The sequence below is a fragment of the Podarcis cretensis genome (assembly GCF_951804945.1).
Source record: "Podarcis cretensis genome assembly, chromosome: 9".
Classification (NCBI taxonomy): Eukaryota; Metazoa; Chordata; class Lepidosauria; order Squamata; family Lacertidae; genus Podarcis; species Podarcis cretensis.
This window is the reverse complement of record NC_137178.1, coordinates 70,795,103-70,819,485: the sequence shown is the minus strand read 5'-3', so window position 1 is coordinate 70,819,485 and position 24,383 is coordinate 70,795,103. Positions and strand designations below refer to the sequence as shown.

At 44.9% G+C, this 24,383-nt stretch overlaps 1 long non-coding RNA gene across 1 annotated transcript in view; it reads left to right on the top strand.

The window, feature by feature from the left end:
- LOC307223670 overlaps positions 1-24,383 on the top strand; it is a 384,691-nt gene that overhangs the window by 13,238 nt on the left and 347,070 nt on the right. The gene's annotated exons all lie outside the window — the stretch shown is intronic.

The window sequence follows — 24,383 nt, the reverse complement described above, 5'->3', positions numbered from 1 at the left end:
CACTTGACCTTTTAGAAGTTCTGTCATTTTCTATGACAGGTATTTTAAAAAACCTCCAATCCCTGTTTTTAAAATGGGGTGGTGGGAAGGAATTGTGGTACACACGCTCTACCCCACTATAATCATTCACCATATTTCATTCTCCATCCCAACACACACACAATCACTGCCTTTCTAATTTGAGAGGAGCTTCAAGCCAGCCAAATTCAGCCCAGGTAAGGGCTAAACTTAATCAACAGCAGAGTTCCCATGTTTTGAACCAGTTAGCATTCCCAAACAGTATTCAAGGACAGCCCCGCATAGACTTGTGCTTCCAACCTCATCCGTTCAGTCACATGCTTGCTGTTCGGTTCACATCCTCGGTCACATCCGCACCTTTTGTGTGCTATAAAAGTAATGTCTGCAGTGGGGATCCTGCTGTAAGATTTAGATCCATGGAATTCCATGGGGCATACATGCTCTCTGTCGCTGAAATTACCCTTATAGCACCTGAGAGATGAACAAATAAGCGTTCAAGGAAGGAGGAGATGGGCCAAGAACCACAATTCTGTGAGAGGGGCTGTAGAACTGGTCATAGCTTCTACCCAGGCACCAATAATGTAAAACTGGGCCCAACAAAACCGCATCTTCACTGCTTCCATCTTCTCCACTTTCATGGTGTGATGGGTGAAAAGGATAGGAGAGAAAATGGAAGATAAAGAATTGTGGCTCAGGGAAAGAAGGGGAGAAAGCTGGAAGATATTTTTGCATTCCTAGAATGATAGTGATAACAACCAAAATAATTCAGAGCTAATTATATTTGTTATCAGTCAACATAATTTCCTCCCATTCTGTGCCTAACATCATTTCCCTCTTCTCTCAGACAGTCTGAACAAACGTTTTCCCCTTGTCATTATTTTAGCAAGAAGCAAAGTAATGTTGATTGAACTAATAGTGTAAACAGAAGGATATCACTTAAAATGCCCAAAGATGTGGTGCTATTTTTCATTCTACTGCAGCGCTGACATATTTGCTGACAGTGAACATCTCCCTCGAGGATTTGGTCCACACAGTTGGGCTTGTAATTCAAATTCTGTCGGTAGAAGACGCAACTGAGGCCTTGCTCTCATGGAGGTGGCAAGCCTTGGCCTTGGCAGGTTGGAGTTCACATGACTGAATGTTCTGCCAAACAGAAAACTTCACATAGCTGTTAGGTAAAACAAACCCTCAGGGAGAAGGAAACAAGATAATTTCTCCACACAAATGAAGTGATAGAGGCTTGCAGACTAAAAACAGAAGCTTATTTAACTGGATATATGAACTTCAGCCTTCCTGTTGTTATCCCTGCCCTGTCTAGCTTTCAATTTTCCTTTTCCTCTCAGACTCCTCCTTTTGTCAGAAATGTTCCTCTCGGCCACTCAGACTTTCTTGGGGTAAAGGTAAAGGGACCCCTGACCATTAGGTCCAGTCGTGGCCGACTCTGGGGTTGCGGCGCTCATCTCGCTTTATTGGCCAAGGGAGCCGGCGTACAGCTTCCGGGTCATGTGGCCAGCATGACTAAGCCGCTTTTGGCGAACCAGAGCAGTGCACGGAAATGCCGTTTACCTTCCCGCCGGAGCAGTACCTATTTATCTACTTGCACTTTGACATGCTTTTGAACTGCTAGGTTGGCAGGAGCAGGGACTGAGCAACGGGAGCTCAACCCGTCGCGGGGATTAGACCGCCGACCTTCTGATTGGCAAGCCCTAGGCTCTGTGGTTCAACCCACAGCGCCACCTGCGTCCCTTTTTCTTGGGGTAGACCTTATCTTTTAACACGTGGCAAAAGATCTCACTATATGGCATATGCCCTTTACCACAGAACAGAATCAATAGTACTGCAGATGTACTTCTGGAAGTGCTGTGGCAGCAGGAGAAAGAAGAGTGAGGGCAAAGTTAAGAGAGCCTCTTTTGGTTCTGGTTTTTGGTTTGGTTTTCAGTGTGAGCCAGCTAACTTGCACCACAGCACAGAAACAAAAAACGTGCATCATTTGGTCCCACGCTCTGCTGCTGCCGGAGCACAGGAGCCAAAATAGGACATTCAGGATTGAGCTCAGAAGCCAGGGCAGCTTCTATCAATCTGGGATGTCTCGCTTAAAATGGGACACTTGAAGGGAATGGTGTGTGTGCACACACTCTTATGCCAAAGCACCACACAAAAAACACACCAACCAGAACATTTGTCATATAAAAAGTTGCAGGTTTTCAGCAGGGTCTTATGGGAAACGCAGCAGTGAAGGAAGTCACTCAGGCGCCTGGGGAGGCGCGTCCAGGGGCGGGGCAAGGGCGGGGCACACCCGTGGGGCCTCTGGAGTCTGCCTGCCTCCTCCCACTCAGCCACCAGTGTGGTGTAGTGGTTAAGAGTGGTAGACTCGTAATCTGGTGAACCGGGTTCGATTCCCCGCTTCTCCACATGCAGCTGCTGGTGACCTTGGGCTAATCACACTTCTCTGAAGTCTCTCAGCCCCACTCACCTCACAGAGTGTTTGTTGTGGGGGAGGAAGGGAAAGGAGAATGTTAGCCACTTTGAGACTCCTTCGGGTAGTGATAAAGTCCAAACTCTTCTTCTTCTTCACCCTACAACTGGGGGAGAGGCAGCGGGCGGACCGTGTGGGCAGCATGGAGCCTGCGCACACCCAATCCACCATGTCTCTCCCAGGAGAGACACATGGCTCAGGCACGCTGCAGGCTCCATGGTGAGTGCCGCCTCAGTGGTGACACCCGGGGCGGATCGCCCCCACCGCACCCGCTACCTCCACACCTGGGAACATGCACTGTCTGGAAATGAAACCATATGATTAGCCCAAAACTTTCACAGGTCACAAAAGGTATGGAAAGTATGATTGTGCCTTACTGCCCTGATACCACCATGAGTGCAAATTATCATGAATGCACTGGATGCCTGGAAGGGCATTTTCTTTCTCTCCTTAGAAGGTTTTCTCTCCTTAGAATGATATCATGCCCTCATCATGGCTGTGTTGCTGCAGGTGGGCACTGCAGCAAGAGGAACAGTGGCACTCTAGCTGGGCTTTGATCCATCTCTGATAACAGGATAACCAGATTGCAAATTAGATCTTGTCCTACTCAGTTCAGTTATGTCTGTTCACTTTTATTTGTTTTAGCCATAGGCCATAACAAATGCAGAATACACAATACAACTGTCGTCCTAATCACAGGGCAGTAGCTAGAATCTGAACAGCAACCAAGCACCATACAACTACAATAATAAAATGTCAGTAATCCAGTTTCCTGTCTACAGCATAAGCATCCAAATAACTCTGGCGAGAGCTTGTAGTACCAAGCCATAGTTGGCTACGTTCTCTGTTATCTCCACATTCAGTTTCAGTTTTAATTGTTTAGCCATGGAGTGTGACTACAACTAATAACAACCAAAATAAATCATATTAATAGTAACATTCAAGATTTAAAAAAATCAACTGGTTTCCACTTTAACCCAGAAATGAATTTGTTTATCTGGATATAATGAATACAATGTGCATATCTCACATATATGTCCCTTTGATACCGACAGGGCAAGTATAACCATTTGCTCCGTTGCCTCCTTGTGATCATTTGCAAATAGGAATTCAGCATTTTGCCCTGTTTGTGCATGTTAGGGAGCAATCTCTTAAGTATGGGAAGCCAGCGAAATTCATGCCAACTTAAATTAAGCTGATGCAAAGTACACCAAATCCAAGCTCCATTTAGGCTGAGCTAGTCTAAGCTTGGCAGAACGAAAACAAGCTATTACAATATAGCTTGACTTGCACTACCCTTTTTGCTGCCATGCATTCCACCAGATTGTCAGGTTATGTGACCAATCATGGACTAAGGATCCAGTGTAAGCCCATGCTGCCAGCCCCACCCTGCCCCAGAACGTCTACTTTTTCGGGGTTCATGCTTGTGTAAGTTCCAGCCATCTCCATTGAGCCAGCTTATTTCCAACCCGGGCATATCTTCAGCTGAGCCACTGTAGCCTGGCTGAGCTAGGAAACCTGCTGGCTGATCTGAAGTTACACCACATACGCCTTTAAGGAGGTGGGGGGGGGGATGACTTTTTCATGTAGGCTGTCAAAATAGGACAGTCCAATCAATAACAGAATATCCTTATGAGCTCATTCAGGGTGCAAAGCTTCTATTTTGTAGAATAAGAGACGTTGAAGGGAGCTCTAAACTAACCCACACAAAAGTATAAACTTGGCTGAGTACAGTGGTACCTCGGGTTAAGTATTTAATTCGTTCCGGAGGTCCGTACATCACCTGAAACTGTTCTTAACCTGAAGCACCACTTTAGCTAATGGGGCCTGCTGCTGCTGCTGCTCCATCGTTCTGCCCAGACACAGAGGTCCAGCACCGAGGGCCTTCTGGCGGTTCCCTCACTGCGAGAAGCCAAGTTACAGGGAACCAGGCAGAGGGCCTTCTCGGTAGTGGCACCTGCCCTGTGGAACACCCTCCCACCAGATGTCAAAGAGAATAACAACTACCAGACTTTTAGAAGACATCTGAAGGCAGCTCTGTTTAGGGAAGCTTTTAATGTTTGATGTATTACAGTATTTAAATATTTTTCTGGAAGTCGCCCAGAGTGGCTGGGGAAGCCCAGCCAGATGGGCGGGGTATAAATAAATAAATAATTATTATTATTATTATTATTATTATTATTATTATTATTATTATTATTTCTGTTCTCATCCTGAAGCAAAGTTCTTAACCTGAAGCACTATTTCTGGGTTAGCGGAGTCTCTAACCTGAAGCGTATGTAACCCAAGTGTCAGGGAACTGACATCGGAGCGAGAGGTGGAGGCAAGGCTCCCGAGCGATACAGGAGAGGGGACCAGCAGAGGGGAAGGAATTCAGTGCAACACCAGTAGAGAAGGGAGGGAGATGGAGGATTTGGAGAGAGGTCTCCAAGACTCTTCACCCGAAACTAGTGAAGAGAGCAGAAGAGTTCCGCGCAGGGAGAGTAGGCGGAGACTTTGCGTCAAACAACTTCTATGCTGGAAGAGGTTCAAGAAACGCCCACTGACGGATTCTGCAAGCGACTGAACGGCCACGGAGTGAAGGGTTGTCAGCCGAGGCATTGTTAGCCAGGCAATCTAGCCGAAAGTAACGGCAACTTACGCACAAGTAACCCCTTATAACCATTACACCAAGGTACCACTGTATAACAAAGAAGCATTTGCAGCAGCAGCAAAAACCACCTGCAAACAAAAACCCTTGTGAAAAAGGGAAGAAGCTGTGTTCTTGCCATTACTAATGCTGAGCCCCATCCCCAAGAAACTGGCGGAGATATTCTCACTTGATTGGAGATTGATGGTGAAATGGTTCTCCCAGTTTCTCTGCTCACAAATGAGAACTTCAAGAGGCCATCTGTGCACAACTCTAGTTCAAGGGTGTCGTATCTTCACAGGGCACTAAGTGGCCAGGATACTTTTTTAAAAAAATAGATTTTATTGGAATTTAGGGGGGAAAGGTATATAAAATTTATTATTAAATATCTTTTTTGTCAAAAGTAAAAAGTTGATGTAGATAAAAGCACAAACCACAACAAAAAAGAAACACACTGTAGCCTCTCCCAAAATACACTACAGTGGTACCTCAGGTTACAGATGCTTCAGGTTACAGACTCCGCTAACCCAGAAATAGTACCTCAGGTTAAGAACTTTGCTTCAGGATGAGAACAGAAATTGTGCGGTGGCGGCACAGTGGTGGCGGGAGGCCCCATTAGCTAAAGTGGTACCTCAGGTTAAGAACAGTTTCAGGTTAAGAATGGATCTCCAGAATGAATTAAGTTCTTAACCCAAGGTACCACTGTACCTCTCCCCAGCCAATACACCTCACTGGTCTTGCTTCACATCCTTCAGGTTTGTTGTGATGAAAAGGTTGATGTGAGTCTAGGATGCTCATAGGCAACTTGAATTTCCTCAGTGACAGAGAAACCATTTATAGCTTTCATTGGGCACATTTAGATGCCCAGCTAGCTTGAACAGGAGCTTTTGCAGCCTGCTGATAATCCTAGCCCCCTCAAACAGATAGAAAGTGGGCTTAGGGTTATTGTCCATATCAATGCAGCTACAATACTTGAATCAGAATCAAACCTTCTGGACGACCACAGCACTAAATAGCAGCTTTTCAGGAGAAAAGAAGCGGTACCTGTGGCAATCATTTACTGCAAGACCAGCTACACAGGAGTTTTTTTCCATACGCTATTTTTAGCTCTTTTACAATAAGTGCAAAGAACTACTGACAGTCTATTTGGAGATCTATTTCAGATGGAGGCAAAAGCACTGTGTTGCCTGCATAAATAAAATATTGATGGTTAATTCCACCCTCACCCCCTTCTGGCAAGCGGGGATGATCTCTGCTAAGATCTGCCCCAATATCATTTATAGAAAAAGTCAAGAATACACACCCTCCTTAGTTTTGCTAGAATACGATTTGTCAGAAATCTGGAGGAAGATGTTAAAATCTGAGGTTGGTATCTCTCTGACGTGTTTTTACTAGCAGCAGCAAGTGGTGGGCTAGATGTGCATTTGCCAATTTATACCGGAATTGTTGTCAGTCATATCCAAAGAAGCTTTTAAATTAACAAGGCCTGCAGGTCAATGAAAATTTGCTAACTTAACATATTTAGGGATCAAGATGTTTGAGGACTAAGCAGCTGCCTACTGTAGAGTAAGGTAAAGATAAAGGACCCCTGGATGGTTAAGTCCAGTCGAATTCGGCCATGGGGTGTGATGCTCATTTCCACTTTCAGGCCGAGGGAGCCGGCGTTTGTCCACAGACAGCTTTACTGGGTCATGTGGCCAGCATGACTAAACCACTTCTGATGCAATGGGACACTGCGATAGAAGCCGGAGCGCATGGATATGCCGTTTACCTTCCCATTGCAGTGGTACCTATTTATCTACTTGCGCTGGTATGCTTTCGAACTGCTAGGTTGGCAGGAGCTGGGACAGAGCAATGGGAGCTCATCCCATTGAGCAGATTCGAACTGCTGACCTTCTGATCGGAAAGCCCAAGAGGCTCCGTGGTTTAGATCACAGCACTACCTGAGTCCCTGTAAAGCAACCATAGCTAAATCCCGATTGTGCTTCACACAAAATGTAGATACACAGAACTTACCTTATATTGACTTGACCACTAATCCATCAAATTCACACTCTCCATCGTTTCAGGCATAGGTCTCTCCTACCCCTACCTGAAGATACTTGGGATTGGACTTCTACAGTGGTACCTCAGGTTAAGAACTTAATTCGTTCTGGAGGTCTGTTCTGAAACTGTTCTTAACCTGAGGTACCACTTTAGTCAATGGGGCCTCCCGCCACTGAGCAATTTCTCTTCTCATCCTGAAGCAAAGTTCTTAACCCGAGGTACTATTTCTGGGTTAGTGGAGTCTGTAACCTGAAGCATCTGTAACCCAAGGTACCACTGTATATGCAAAGCAGTTGTTCTGCTATTGAGCTGCATCGATAGGGCCATTAAAAAGGTAAAGGTACCCCTGCCCGTACGGGCCAGTCTTGACAGACTCTGGGGTTGTGCGCCCATCTCACTCAAGAGGCCAGGGGCCAGCGCTGTCCGGAGACACTTCCGGGTCACGTGATAGGGCCATTAAGTACTGCCTAATCCTTCATATATGTGTTGATGTTGATGTTGTTGATGTTGATGTTGATGTTGATGTTGATGTTGATGTTGATGTTGTTGTTGTTGTTGTTGTTGTTGTTGTTGTTGTTGTTGTTCCCATCTGCCTGGGTTGCTCCAGCTACTCAGGGTGGTTTCCAACAATTAAAACATTAAGCACAGTAAACATCAAACATTAAAAACTTCCCTATACAGGGCTGCCTTCAGATGTCTTCTAAAAGTCAGATACAGTGGTACCTCGGGTTAAGAACTTAATTTGTTCTGGAGGCTTGTTCTTAACCTGAAACTGTTCTTAACCTGAGATACCACTTTAGCTAATGGGGCCTCCCACTGCTGCCATGCCGCTGCCACACGATTTCTGTTCTCATCCTGAAACAAAGTTCTTAACCCAAGGTACTATTTCTGGATTAGCGGAGTCTGAAACCTGAAGCATCTGTAACCTGAAGCATCTGTAACCTAAGGTACCACTGTAGTTTTTTATTTCTTTGACATCTTCTGGGAGGGCGTCCCACAGGGAGGGCACCACTAATGAGAAGGCCCTTTGCCTGGTTCCCTGCAACCTCACTGCTCGTCGTGAGGGAACCATCAGAAGGCCCTTGGTGCTGGACCTTAGTGTCTGGGAAAATAAGAATGATGGGGTTGGAGATGCTCAAGTTTACTTAACAAATATCTGGCATAAAATTGAACCAAGTTGTCACTCATAGGCCTGCTATTGGAAAGTTTACTACTGCCGCTCATATAAACAGTGGCATTTGAGTTCCATGCATGGGAAAGCAACTTTCTAAGCTCAAGGCACTGACCATAAGAGGTGGATCCCATCAGACTACATTAAAAAAACTTCACAAGGAATTCCGTCCTCACCTGGAAATGTATCATTAGTCAGTTGCAAAATTAGATTCTCTACTGCCTTAATAGTAACTGTGGGGCCATGATTAATTTCCAGTTTGTCATTAGTGCTCTGACCTTCTGAGCTGATTACCGTGTAAAAGACTTCATACAAGTATTGCTCCTGAACACTGTTGGTTACATTTATCAGCATATGATTATTAGAGAATAAGCATGGTGGCAGTTGTACATTCATTTCCAAAACTAAATGATGTATTTCAACTTGGTGGTTAAATTCTATATAAGTTATTTAAGAACTTGCATCCTTCCCAATAATCTTTTGTATTCCCTCTTCAGACCAATCCAAACTTGGACTGCATCTTCAGAATTCCTTAGTTTAATATGCCTCACTGCATATTCTTTTCTGAAATTTCTAAAATTCACTCATAATAATTTATTTATATAAAATATTTTTTTTTTTAATGGATGAACAACACCTGCCCTGCTTTCCCCTCCTAGTAATCGTATGCTCAGAAATATATCCAGTAGTACTTGTATGAAATTCTTAACCATTTATTTATTTAAATTTATATCTGGTCTTTCCTCCCAAGGGAGTGCAGTAGCGCACAGTAGGGTTAATCAACTCTTCTCAAGATGGTTCACAAAACTGGGACATTAGCTGGCAGTGTGGGTGTGAGAGAGGGGGGAAGGCAAATAACTGCATTAAAACTAAAATAGCATTCCAAATCAAAATCATAACTGTAAAATATAAATTTAGGTAAGGGTAAAGGGACCCCTGACCATTAGGTCCAGTCGTGATCAACTCTGGGGTTGCAGCGCTCATCTCGCTTTATTGGCCGAGGGAGCCGGCGTACAGCTTCCGGGTCATGTGGCTAGCATGACTAAGCCGCTTCTGGTGAACCAGAGCAGTGCACGGAAACGCTGTTTACCTTCCCGCCAGAGTGGTACCTATTTATCTACTTGCACTGTGTGCTTTTGAACTGCTAGGTTGGCAGGAGCAGGGACCAAGCAACGGGAGCTCACCCCATCATGGGGATTCGAACCGCCGACCTTCTGATCGGCAAGCCCAAGGCTCTGTGGTTTAACCCACAGCGCCACCCGCATAGCATCAATTAAAAGCAGCAGACTGGAAGGTGGAGCAAGGCAGGTAGGGAAATCCCTGCCAATGAGAACTTAGGCAACTCCATGAATAGGAAACATTCACTTACATAGGTTATAATGAAGCAGAGAACGTGGGGACATCGCTGAGGAAGTGAGTAAACCTGTTCCCTCTCCCTGGTGATGGCATTGGTTCTGTCCATAGAATAGTCCACAGGGATCTATCTGCACATCTCTGTTCTGGATTCTGTTCTTAGTCATGCTAGAGTGTGTTGCTCCTCCATGTAAAACCTCTGAGAACTTTCCATGGTTTCCCAGTGATCTCTCAACCAAACACCAACCGGGTCCACAGCTGCTTACTTTCAACAATCCTTAAACCATCAGGTGTTCCCAGAATTCACCAAATGATATCCACTGTATTTGAAGGGTGGAAAAAACTTGTTTTATGTCAAAGGGTATATTGCTGTTTTGCTGTTGCAGATGCTGGTTCTTTGCTGTGCTGCTCATTATTTTAAAACTTCTTACCTGAGTTAATGGATAGGTCCCAAGTTAATGGGATGCAGGTAGCGCTGTGGTCTTAACCACTGAGCCTCTTGGGCTTGCCGATCAGAAGGTCGGTGGTTTGAATCCCCATGACAGGGTGAGCTCCCATTGCTCTGTCCCAGCTTCTGCCAACCTAGCAGTTCGAAAGCATGCCAGTGCAAGTAGATAAATAGGGACCACTGCAGTGGGAAGGTAAATGGTGTTTCCATGTGCTCTGGTTTCCATCCCGTTGTGCCAGAAGTGGTTTAGTCATGCTGGCCACATGACCTGGAAAGCTGTCTGTGGACAAATCCCTCGGCCTGAAAGTGAGATGAGCGCCGCCACCCCATATTCCCTTTGACTGGACTTAACCGTCCAGGAGTCCTTTACCTTTACCTTTACTCAAGTTAATGCAGACAAGAAGAAAAGGTGACATCCTTTGAGGCCAATTATGTTTTTTGCCTCTTGGCTTCTTGTATCCCAGTTTGCACCGTGCAATATTTAACATCAAGTTTGATTAATACAATTAACACTTGAAGCGGGGGAACTTTAACTCAAGAGAAAGCAGAATGCTTTCGAAATTGTCAGCTGCATTCACTGGATGAATCCCTGTTATTGCATCCTTACCCCCATCGCTGAATTCAGTTGGGCTCATGGAGCAAGAAGTCAGATCAAGTTCACCAGGAATGGGCAGACTGCCAAAGTAACAGAGCTCTGTCCAGCAGGACCAATAGACCTTGCACAACTTATGAAAGCAATTTGTTGTTTCAGCACCAAAGTCTCTGGGAGGCTCAGGCACAGGACACCTGTAGTTCACAGACAGATGCTGGAAAATGTGGAAGTTGCTAAGCAAGTAAAAAAGTTAAAAGGTGACAGTGACAAGGAAGCGTGATGATGACTAAGCCTCTGGAACAGTGTTTCCGGCTGATAGCTGAGGCACACGTTTTCTGAATTAAAATTAGAGAAACGCTTCACTCTTTCATACCCCAATAAGTTTACTTTTGGAGTGCATAACAGAGAGAATTACCTACCTCCAGTACTGCTTATCCTAAATGTTTCTGCATGTCCTTGTCCCAGCCATGTTTGTTGGCTGGAAGGTGGAAAACTCAGAGCAGTGATGTAGGCAGCGATGTAATGGGTGGCCTCTAATGCTCTAATCCAGTGTTTCTCAACCTGTGGGTCCCCAGATGTTGGTGGGCTTCAACTCCCATCATTCCTAGCCAGCATGACCAGTGGTCAGGGATGATGGGAATTGTAGTCCAACAACATCTGGGGACCCACAGGTTGAGAACCGCTGTATCTAATCCCATCTGATGCCCAGGCACAGCACAATTAGGAACATAGAAAGCAGCCTCATAGCAAATAAATGACCCATTTGGCTCCAAATTATTTTTTATATTTTGCTGGAAGCCGCCCAGAGTGGCTGGGGAAACCCAACCAGATGGGTGGGGTATAAGCATAACAATAACAATAACAATAACAATAACAATAACAATAACAATAACAATAACAATAACAATAACAATAACAATAAAACATGGACATGCAGAGGTCATCCAGGGTTTCAGGTAGACATCTTTCTCAATGCAACCTGGGGGAGCCAAGGACTGAACTCGGAGCCTATCTGCACTGCTGAGGCTCTCCAGGAGGCAAGGCCAGAGCAGTGAATCAAACACAAGTGGGTACTTTGGGCTCAAAGTCACACAAGCCTTTCAATTATTTAATATATTTATTTCTCCTGGTGCGCTACAGTTCTCCCTTGGCAAATGACTGAGCCCTGGAACACTGCTCTAGAAACCTGAAGGGATGCGAGCTGAACAGGATTTTAGGGAAGAATCGCTGGGGCAACAAAGCACACTTCCCTTAAATGAGAAATCAAGGGACTCCCCCTCCCCCACCCCCACCAGAGTTTTGCCTTTGATATATGAATACGACTCCCCAGCTCCAGCTCCCTTGTGTCTCTTGTAGCTCTTGATAATTTAAGATTATTTTTATAATGTGCTTGGCTGCTGCATGCAAATCACATCGCCTTGCCCAGAATTGCATTATACAACACAGCAAGGACCATCTGAACTGAATAAAGACGCAGCATTAAATCAGGTACTTAATCGCTCATTTTGCTTTGATTTACTGAATCCATTGTCTTCCGGTTTTATGTTACAGGAGAAAAAAAAACCCAGCCCAGCCCCAAGAAGAAGAAAAAAACATAGGAAGAAACAACTTGATACGACAGGCCCCAATATGCAGTGTCAGATTAGGAAACAATATATTAAGATCCTAGTGGTTTCGGAAAATCAATACAGACATGCTTATTCAAGTGACTAGTAACGTCACAGGGGCCATTAAAAAGGCAATTGAGGATTGACCCACAAATATGCTACCTAGAGGGTTAGTTGCTGTTTTTGTGTTATTAACATGGATGGAAATTACAAGACTCCACTTGTAGCTTTGTGGAATTGAATGTCAGCCTAGAAACAAACAATAGCTTTTTCAGAGTATTGAAATAATGACAGCCATCGCTGTCCATGGCATGTTTAGGCACTGCACAAAAACTTGCGCAAAATCTTCTGACCAGAGATGACAGCCAGACAAAATGGACGAGTGTATATGCCACAGGAGACAATGCTTTCATCATGCCATGTACCGTTTTTGAGCTTTATGCTGTCAGTCACATGTTCACATAATAAAGGTAATCTAGAGATGATGGAGGAGGAAGGGTTGTTTTTTTTTTTTTTTTGTGAATGCTCAGATGACCGGCCAGATACAATGAGTTTTCATTGTCTTAATTTATTTCCTGTATTTTTAGGCCGCCTTTCAGGTTCGTCCCTCATTCCCTTCCCCTTTCCCTCTGCGCTCAAAACATCAGGCATTGGGAGCAATTGATATGCAAGGTCCAAATAACATGTTTAACCAATCTTTCCCCCACCCAGCACACCATCATGTATCTATGTACAGGTGACAACCATTTTGCATGGGGGTTCCATTCCTGGGCCCCACAAGTGTCAGCGGAGTGTGCATAGGCCTGCCCTGTTTTGCCCTCTTTCGGGTCCAGAAGGACCCATGTGTTAGCAGTTGTATGTCAATTGGAAGTGTGCAAAAGGTACTTACTGTTCAGGATAACACTTCATCAATCTGAAGAAGTGGACTGTAGTGCCCAAAAGCCTATGTCGTAATAGATGTGTTATTCTTGCAGGTGTCGCAAGATTCTGTGTTTTTGGAAACAAGGCTACCCCTTGGGAAGTTTAACCGTTGGAGTTTGGTTCATCTGCATTATCAGTAGTGGGTAGTGGAGTGGAGTGATGCTACTCACTTGACCTCTGGCCCATACTGCTGCTTACCGAAAGTACTTGTTGTTGTTGTTGTTTAGTCGTTTAGTCGTGTCCTACTCTTCGTGAACCCATGGACCAGAGCATGCCAGGCACTCCTGTCTTCCATTGCCTCCCGCAGTTTGGTCAAACTCATGCTGGTAGCTTCGAGAACACTATCCAACCATCTCATCCTCCGTCGTCCCCTTCTCCTTGTGCCCTCCATCTTTCCCAACATCAGGGTCTTTTCCAGGGAGTCTTCTCTTCTCATGAGGTGGCCAAAGTATTGGAGTCTCAGCTTCAGGATCTGTCCTTCCAGTGAACACTCCAGGCTGATTTCCTTAAGAATGGAGAGGTTTGATCTTCTTGCAGTCCATGGGACTCTCAAGAGTCTCCTCCAGCACCATAATTCAAAAGCATCAATTCTTTGGCGATCAGCCTTCTCTATGGTCCAGCTCTCACTTCCATACATCACTACTGGGCAAACCATAGCTTTAACTATACGGACCTTTGTTGGCAAGGTGATGTCTCTGCTTTTTAAGATGCTGTCTAGGTTTGTCATTGCTTTTCTCCCAAGAAGCAGGCATCTTTTAATTTCGTGGCTGCACGGTGCAAATGCACCAGCAGAGCCTGCTGATGAGTTTGCCCTGCGCCAACCTCCTTGATGCCTTCCCCCTCCCTCTCTACCTCCTGGTAAGCAGCACCAACCCTACTGAATGGAGGCAGCTTGCAGATGGAACATTTCCTCCAACTGCTTGGTAAAGATATCCAAATTGGCATCTGCTGACTTTTTGCCTCGTATACCGCCTAAAATGAAGCTCTATTGTGATTTTAAAGGGGGATATGTTCAGTTTTAAAGCAATAGGCTATGACTGCATAACTGAAAAGAATATTCAGCTTTCCACATCTAGTGTGGGTTTATGGCAAAATTGCCATGACCATGTTTCTGTAGGCTTTTAAAATATAGTTAAGGAATCTTTCACTCTTCATATCAAGGTGTGTGTGTGTGCATGTGTGCTGTAGGGATTACTGCCTGCATAAATTTTAATTTTGCTGTCTAAAGCATCATTTATATACTCTGTCACTTTTATTTCATGTAATAAACCAAACTTTCTTTATTCCTCTGTGTGAGAACGTCCTGTGGGCATAGGGTTACGGGTAAAATATACTCATAGACAAGCATGTGTTACAAATCTAGGAAAAGTTCCTAAACCTCGCAGCAGTGTGAATATGAACATGCATGAGTGCTGGTTGTGCACTTGTGAGTCCAGGTGCACACTTGTAACACTACTTTTGCTAACACAATGTCCTCCTAGTTTCTATTGGTTCCTGTTTTCCACCTACTAGGAAACTTACTGTATGTTATTTCACCTAAGGATGGAAAAAGACCTTGGTAACAGCCAATTCATTTGTCTCCATGATGGTGTGGTGATCACACAGGGTCCCCGGACATTTCACCGTCTATTGATCCCTGTGCCACCACTTGATTTCTCGCTGCCACCACCCAGGCCCTACCTGGTACAGTACTGAGTCCAGTCAGGGTTAAATTGGAACATAAACTTCTGTTTATTTATTGCAGTTTAACAAGCATGTGGTTTCATAAACGGGATCGGTCCATTACAATCATGGGGTGCCTATCCAGACCTATAACTTCCGCAACCTGCTCTCCCTCACTAAACCACCTCTCAGATATTTACTTGTCTTCCTAGCTTCTAACTGTTCTTGACTCAGCTTATTTCGCTACACTAACTCAACCTACCCACAGACTCTATCCCAATTCACTCCCACTCCAACCAACCACCCAACTCCCAACAAACTCCTCCCTTCGCCCCCTCCCAGAGCTGGTTTTATAGTCCTTCTGACTCCACCCCCTGGGTTCTGATAGGGTAACCTGTTTAACTATTTCACCTCCAGCACTCTCATATGTTAACATCACAGATGGCAACTCAGCTAGTCATGCTTCCTGATCCCAATGGGTGTTGGCACAACCTGGATACCTGCATAGCACCTGAACAGCCAAATTAGAATGTGTGTGACCCCCCCCCCAATTATATCTAGGGCTCCTGCTAGTGAAACAAGGCTTCCCTCCTTCCCCTGTGCCTCCTCCAAATCTGCTCTGGAAACTCTGGCAACCAACCTCACACTAGAGCAGTGCACTGAGAGAGGAAAGGGGGTCTGTTCCATGTGACAAGCAGGTGTGGTTGTGCTGGTGGAAAGTTCAGAAGAGTGTGATGTTCAACTCCTCCCCCTGACCTCAATATTAGCCAATTGTTTTTTCACCCCATCCTGCCCATCACCTCTTGTTCTGTTTACCAACTCAAAAGCTCGAACACTAGATTTGTGATATTTTGGTTGGCTTAATACAGGCGTTGTTAAGAAACCAGAAGCATTCCTCCTAGGAATTTTAGACCAAGATGTAAAAAAATAAAAAAAAAAGACAATTGGAAATTATTTAGGTATGCAACAACAGCGGCAAGAATTATATTAGCACAAACTTGGAAGACAGAAGAAATACCAACAAAAGAACAATGGCAAGGGAAACTTATGGAATATGCAGAACTGGCAAAACTAACAGATAAGCTACATGAAAAGGACAACAAAGGCTTTAAAAGAGAATGGGAACCATTTGCAACATATATGAAGAGGCAACATAAATAAATGGACTCATTGGCAGGGTTTGAGTAAACAATCACAACTGTATGCAACAAAAAATAAACTATATGTATTGGAAAAATTTGGGGGAAACAATACGCAGGGTGAACAATATGGAAAAACAAAACGGGAGTATGAGGGAAGTCCAGGGGAGGAGGTTGGAAATATGAAAAATTATTAAAATATATTGTTAGAAGAAGTATACATGGAAAAATCAATTAAAAAACATTTAAAAATAAATAAATACCGGCGTTGCTCTACTTTGGAACTTGTAAATGTGTCATCACAAGGACTCTCTTTTTTAATTGGTAGACTATTCTGCTTACACAATATTATGAAATTACTGTATTTTTCGCTCTATAGGACACACTTTTTCTCCTCCAAAAATTAAGGGGAAATGTGTGTGCGTCATATGGAGCGAATGCAGGCTCCTTGGGGCTTCAGCGATAGCAATGCGAAGCTTACAAAGCGCAGAGGGAGTGCTCCCTCCGTGATCCGGAGGCTTCACGTTGCTATCGCTGAAGCCTGGAGAGTGAGAGGAGCGCACTGACCCCTCTCGTTCTCCAGGCTTCAGGAATAGCCACCAGAAGCCTTTGGAGCACAGTGGAAACTCGCGCTGCACTCTGAAGGCTTCGGGTTCCTTTTGCTGAAGCCGGGAGAGCAAGACTCTCCTGGCTTCAGCAGAAAGGGAGAGCTGCGCAGCACCCCTTCAGCGAAGAGGGAGGAGAAATGTAAGGGGCTCCATTTCTCCTGCCGCTTCGCTGAAGGGGCACTGAGCAGAGAGGGGGAGAATTGAATTTTTTTTTCTTGTTCTCCCCTTCTAAAACAAGGTGCGTCCTATGGTCGGGTGCGTCCTATAGAGCGAAAAATACGGTAAATTATGTCCAAATTCTTGAAACTACTGGGCTCAATCCAAGCAAAGTCAAATGCTTTCAATGGAAAAGATGGGGAAAGGTGTAACCCTATATCCACTTACCTAAGTGAGCCCTATTGTTCTCAGTGGGGCTTTCTTCTGAGTAGGCATGCAGAGGCTTGCACTGTCAGTGCCTGACTGAAATCAAGGGACCTGACTTGTGCCTAACCTTGCCTAGATTGAACTCAAGTGTTTGTGATTTAATAAAGGGGTGGGGGTGGGGGATCAAAAAACAGAAATCCTTTGGGATTTAATTTTTACTGTGTTTGGCAAACATGAAGGAATAAGAGCATTTCCTTTGCATCATGTTATTAATCATGTTAAAAATTATGCTGTCCCCAAATTAAACTGCAGCACCACTTATTAAATTCCAGGGACTGTGAGATACATGGAATTATTGCTTCAGTGGTTTCGGTTCGAAATTATTTCCCAAACCTTATGTTAATTAAATTAAGTACTTAAATTAACTGATGTTCAAGTGATCGTTTGTGTATGCTGTGGGTGGAAAACCAAGGTTCAGTGCAGTGTTTGCTTTAACTTGCAGTAATGTCATATTGGTAAAATGGGGAAAGCAACTCTTGCTAGAGTAATGAAAAACTTGGAGATCACCATGTTAAACTATGCATATTTTAAATTTCTGTTTGTGCAAATTAAAATTCTGGAAGGTTTCTTAACTATACTACAATTCATTATTATATTTTACACGAATCAAACATAATTTCCCCCTTTTACCTGTATTTCGAACGCTACCAATTTACACCTGTCTAACTTCTCTTTACAGGATGCGGGTGGTGCTGTGGTCTAAACCACTGAGCCTAGGGCTAGCCGATCAGAAGATTGGCGGTTCAAATCCCTGCAACGGAGTGAGCTCCCATTGCTCGGTCCCAGCTCCTGCTAACCTAGCAGTTTGAAAGCACGTCAAAGTGCAAATAGATAAATAGGTACCGCTCTGGCGGGAAGGTAAACAGCATTTCTGTGCACTGCTCTGGTTTCATCAGAAGCGGCTTAGTCATGCTGGCCACATGACCGGGAAAAGCTGTCTGTGGCTCCCTCGGCCAGTAAAGTGAGATGAACGCTACAACCCCAGAGTCATTCACGAATGGACTTAACTGTCAGGGATCCTTTACCTTTACCTTTAACTTCTCTTTAGCTCTCACGGCTTCCTTTCAAGCAGAGACAGGGAACAACTGGAGACTCCAACTCCTGTTGGCCATTTGGGGAGGGGCTGACGTAAATTAGAGTCCAGCAACATCTGGGAGTATATGGATTCCCCATCCATGATTTAAATAATCATGGGGCTTTAAGTTTGGTCATAGTCCTGAGGATCTATTGTTAGGGGATGCTATACCAGATCCACTGTACTGAAACAAACGACCAACATATTTAGACTGCAAGAAGATCAAATCTATCCATTCTGAAGGAAATCAGCCCTGAGTGCTCACTGGAAGGACAGATCCTGAAGCTGAGGCTCCAAGACTCTGGCCACCTCATGAGAAGAGAAGACTCCCTGGAACAGACCCTGATGTTGGGAATGATGGAGGGCACAAGAGAAGGGGACAACAGAGGACGAGATGGTTGGACAGTGTTCTTGAAGCTACCAGCATGAGTTTGACCAAACTGCGGGAGGCAGTGGAAGACAGGAGTGCCTGGCGTGCTCTGGTCCATGGGGTCACGAAGAGTCGGACACGACTAAATGACTAAACAACAAAATGACCTCATTTGTCTTTGCACCACACAAGCAAATTACTGGGCAATAAACAAACCAGGCACAAAAACATTTTTCTACATTCCTAAGGATCAAATTTCCCATCTACACTTACCCCCAGAATTGTTCTTCATTTATGAAAATGTAGAACCATCAGCTGAGAGATGTCTCTTTGCCCATGGAATTGGTTCCCCTGTGTGATGTCTTCTAGCCTCAGGATTCCCATTCTACACAACAGCTAAGAAGAAGTTAGTAGAGTGTTCTACAATGTCTCTGAACTGTGGCAGACCTTGGGCTTTCAAATTCCAGTGGCGCCCTGCGCTGTGCTAAAATTTGGCGCCTCCCACCCCCCCCTCCATTCTACATCATTGTTCCAGTACCCCCTGTGGCACTGGTACCCAGTACAGCCAAATGCAAATATAAAACAGAAAAAAGTGTCCTTGGGCCACTTCATAAGCCAAGTTTGGGGACTTCCGCAGAAAATTATGTTTAGCCTGGAAAAGAAAAAGAGGAGTTTGGATTTGATATCCCGCTTTATCACTACTTGAAGGAGTCTCAAAGCGGCTAACATTCTCCTTTCCCTTCCTCCCCCACAACAAACACTCTGTGAGGTGAGTGGGGCTGAGAGACTTCAGAGAAGCGTGACTGGCCCAAGGTCACCCAGCAGCAGCATGTGGAGGAGCGGGGAAGCGAACCTGGTTCACCAGATTACGAGTCTACCACTTTTAACCACCACACCACACTGGCTCTGAAAGGAGATAAGATAGCCATCTTCAAATATCTAAAGAGCTGTGTCATGGAGGATGGAGCAAGCTTGTTTTCTCCTCCTTCCAGAGGCTAGAACTCAAACCTTTCAGACATTAAGAGCTGTTTGACAGTGAAGCGGACTCCTTCGGAAGGTTGTAGACTCTTCTTCGTTGGAAGTTTTTAAGCAGAGCTTGGATGGCCATCTTTCATGGATACTTTAGTTGAGACTCCTGCATTGCAGGGGATTGACATTTCATTTCTATGATTCTATGATTCCACCTACTTTCAAGTCTGAGCACCAGTTTTGGAGAGGTGACGCCTCACCCATTCCTATCCATGCAGGGATGGAACAGGAAAGACACCTTTCCCCATGCTGTATCAGCCATGAAGCGCAATAACTTGGGTTGAGTTGCTGTGGTGGTGCATGTACTGGGGAGAACTAGAGGGACAGAAGACTGAAGGGAGATTAAGATAACCCCCTCACATATTCCAATCATGCATGAGGGGTCCACAAAGCTGCATCAGCTAGACCCGATTCTTCCTCATAATGCATACTCTGGCCATGAGCAAACACGAGAAAGGACCCTTGTGGTCTGCTGGTTATTCATGTAGACCTCTTCCACATGATGAAGGGACCTGGGACAATCAGGTGACTGTTGGTATGCAGGAACTCTACATGTGTGTAAACTCGTAGAGTCTCCATGCTTGCACAATGTGTAGCCAGAGAGGTTGTGGTCAACAAGCTACATCAGTATGGTCACTAGGTTGAATTCCCCTCTTCCTCTCATCACATGCCAAAGAGGTCATGGGGCCTTCTCTCTGCCATCATAACAATAAAGGACCACGTAAGTTATGCAAAATTCAAAGAGAGTCCAGGCAACAAAGTTTCCATCATAAAACCTGCAGGGTAAATATATGGGAACTGAGTTGAAGTATAGGCATTTCCTATAGAAAATTTCCCTTTTATGTCTGTAAAGGCTACATATTTTTCAATCATTAAAAAAGTGATTTTGCAGTGCGTTAATTGAAATGCATAGGTTGCCTCATTCCTAAATGTCATTGTGTAATGCAAATAGCTTTATGGTTGTGCCACGTTAATCTCCATCACCTCACCACAAAAAAAAAATCAAAAAAATCCAGCGAAGTAAATATTAATTATTCCTTTTTCATAGGTGGAGGAGCAGGAAATAGAGGTCAGAAACCAAGGGACACCTTGACTAGTTCTATGTACCAAATGGTGGGGTTTTGTTTGTGTTTGTGTTTCTTGATGGACCCATATTGCTTTGATGAAACACAGCTCCCTTCCTTGCTCCTAACAGAAGAACGTAATTGTGAAAGAACACAATCCCTAAGATTCTCACCCAATGACACTCAGTTAATTTCTAAAAGGATGTTTCAGTCAAGATCTGTTAGGTCCAAATCTAGAACTCCACTTTGCCTTAGCAGCTCATTTAAATACCACATATCATATACCTGCCCTTCCTATCTTCCTATGTCCGTCCCACTGGTCAGCCAAAAAGGCTCTCAAGGTCATTTAAGATTGACATTGTGTCAAATCTGTCTGAAAATTTCACCTAACTCTGAAATACATCAACTCTGTCAATTCCTCGCTTTTCATCTTTTCCACTCTTCAGCTCAGTTCTCCACACTGCCACATCAATTTGCAATCAGATTTCTATTTTAAAAGCCCCCATGAAATTCATCAACATTTTTGTGCGAATGTCTCCGAGTATATACAATTTTATGTGCAATTTTACCTAATTTGCATGTCCATAAAGCAATTTTTCCTAACGCAATGCATTTTTGCATGCTGGCTTCACTAACATGTACATTTCAACACACACTTATCATTAGTAAATTCATTTTTTGTGCACATTACTTGGATGGAGAGCTGCACTGCAACATCTGGAGAAATGTGAATTTTCAAGGATGGCTGTGTTTTCGGTCCACATATTGTTTAGGACAGCACAGTTCAGGTAGGTTTGCCTTTAAATGTGAACTGAATCTAATTTCCCCCTCACCCCTAGATGCACTTTATAGCAAATTCAAATCTCTAAGCATAGATCCTTATGCTGCCCAAACATAACCATTTATGCCATAAGAGCATAGCTGTCGAGCGTCCCTTATTTAGAGGGACAGTCCCTTATCCCAGTGCCATGTCCCGCTGCTGTCCCTTATTGATGGATGTCTCTTAAATTTCCCGGGTTTCAAAGGAAGCAGCTCCTCTCCCTCCCTCCCTGCCGGCCAGGGAGGAGGGAGGCTCCAACTGTGTTGCTTGGCTGCCCGGCCCACCCCCCTCCGGCCTCCTCTCACCAGCCTTGTCCCCTGGGAACCACTCCCCACCGGGACTGGTGGGAGCCTCGGGCCCTTCCGCCACCATCTTCCTCGTGGCTGCCGAACTGAGCATCTCTGCCTGGGGCCTCCACTCTGCCCATCACCGCCGCTCCCGCTCCCACTAGGCCGTACTGTGGCTGTGCCGCGGAAGGACCCTAATGAGATGGGCAGTCTGGCATGGTCTATGAATAGATGAGGAGCCTTGAGAGGAGAGCAAGGGCAACCATAGAGAAAGCAGTTCAGGGAGAGGAGGGAGAGGAGGAGGTGGAGGCACGGGCAGGTTTCCAGGGGCTACAAGGAAAAGACCGCAAGCGCTTCTCCCATAGATTTGTAGTGGTAGACTAGCATAGATGGTCTGATCTGTGGGTTTACTTCGGGCGCTATTTCCCCCCCCCCCCCAACTGAGAGCTGCAGATGGAGCACGAGAGAAACGATACAGAACTGCAGCAGCATCTTCGTTGCTTGGACTTTGTTTTGCGTGAAAAGTGGTTGCTGCTTGTAGTTATTTAATTGCAGTGTTTCATTGGCTGGTGTCTTGAGCAGCAACCTCTGGAAACGAAGGGCTAAAAACTGGCTCTGCTCTCCAAAATTATCTGGTCCCTTTTAACTGGTTGACTAAAATCCCTTATTTTGGCTGCTGGTCCCTTATTTTCAAATCTGTAAGTTGACAGCTATGCATAAGAAAGATATCAGTAAGAACTGAGCATGCTCTGAGGTCATAGAATGCTGACTTACTGATGGACAGTGCCAAGGGAGAAAAGAATGTAATATCCTGGAAGTGGGCATGGCTGGCTGGTTGGAATCGTGTACAGGAGTGCTACACATTGCAACATTTTGTGGTAGGTGCCTTTTAAAAATATTTTGATGCAATTGTCTTCCTTATAGGGTGTGATCCCCTTCATGTCTTGCCTGTGGCAGCCCTCATATGTGAGTGCCTGGAGGCGGTTGGAGGATGGATGGTGGCTAACAGATTGAGGTTGAATCCTGACAAGGCAGAAGTACTGTTTTGGGGGGACAGGGGGCGGGTGGGTGTGGGGGATTCCCTGGTCCTGAATGGGGTAACTGTGCCCCTGAAGGACCAGGTGTGCAGCCTGGGAGTCATTTTGGACTCACAGCTGTCCATAGAGGCACAGGTTAATTCTGTGTCCAGGGCGGCTGTCTACCAGCTCCACCTGGTACACAGGCTAAGACCCTACTTGCCCGCGGACTGTCTCGCCAGAGTGGTGCATGCTCTAGTTATCTCCCACTTGGACTACTGCAATATGCTCTATGTGGGGCTACCTTTGAAGGTGACCCGGAAACTGCAATTAATCCAGAATGCGGCAGCTAGACTGGTGACTGGGATTGGCCGCCAAGACCACATAACACCGGTCCTGAGAGATCTGCATTGGCTCCCAGTACGTTTCCGAGCACAATGCAAAGTGTTGGTGCTGACCTTTAAAGCCCTAAACAGCCTCAGTCCAGTATATCTGAAGGAGCGTCTCCACCCCCATCGTTCAGCCCGGACACTGAGATCCAGCGCTGAGGGCCCTCTGGCGGCTCCCTCATTGCGAGAAGTGAGGTTACAGGGAACCAGACAGAGGGCCTTCTCGGTAGTGGCACCCACCCTGTGGAACACCCTCCCTTCAGATGTGAAGGAAATAAGCAGCTATCCTATCTTTAAAAGACATCTGAAGGCAGCCCTGTTCAGGGAAGTTCTTAATATTTAATGCTGTACTGTTTTTAACACTTGATTGGGAGCCGCCCAGAGTGGCTGAGGAAACTCAGCCAGATGGGCGGGGTATAAATAATAAATTATCATCATCATCATCATCATCATCATCATATGCACATTAGAGGAATATAGATGGAGGATGGGAGGAAAGTTCCAGGAAGGTGAAAATGTGGTCTCCATGTTTCCCCTTTACTAGGGTGGCTTGTAGGCTAAATACAGCTCCTTTGGCTCCTTCCTTTAATATGAACCAATATAGTTTGTTCTAGTTGATAGCTCTAGTTTAATAGCTGTAGATGTTGAGGCGCTAACATGAACTGGGATTTTCACTGACACATTTAAGGCCCTAAAAACCAAAGCAAAAAGCAAAAGCCCTGCTTTTTTTGGTTTGGATTTCGAATAAAATGCAGGGCATGGAGAAGCAAGTGCCTGTTGTTTCCTCTCATTTTCCTGTTCTTCAGCACATAATGATTCTTCTGTCATTAATGGTGCTTTAATTGAGTGGGATTAAGGGTAGATTAAAGGATCTCTCATTAGAGCACAACCTCCCTGCATTCACTTCCTGTTGGGACCTCTCAACAGGAGAGCTTTCGATATAGGAAAGTGGAAAACACTTAAAACATAGGAAGAGAGTGTGGGGGGGGGGGAGCATATTTGAAATTTAATCTACTTGTGAAGTGTAAAATATAAATGTCAGTGGCAGATGATAAAAGCTCTAGGTTGGAGCAGCCCATCAGCAAGACGTTTTGTATGGGGTGGGGAGTGGGTGTATTTGTTCGGGAAATTATCCTAAGTCAATGGAGGGGAACGAAAAACAAGCATCTTAATATGTTTACATTAATGTCATGTACAGTGCAATCCTATAGATGTGTACACTGGTACCTTGGTTCTCAAA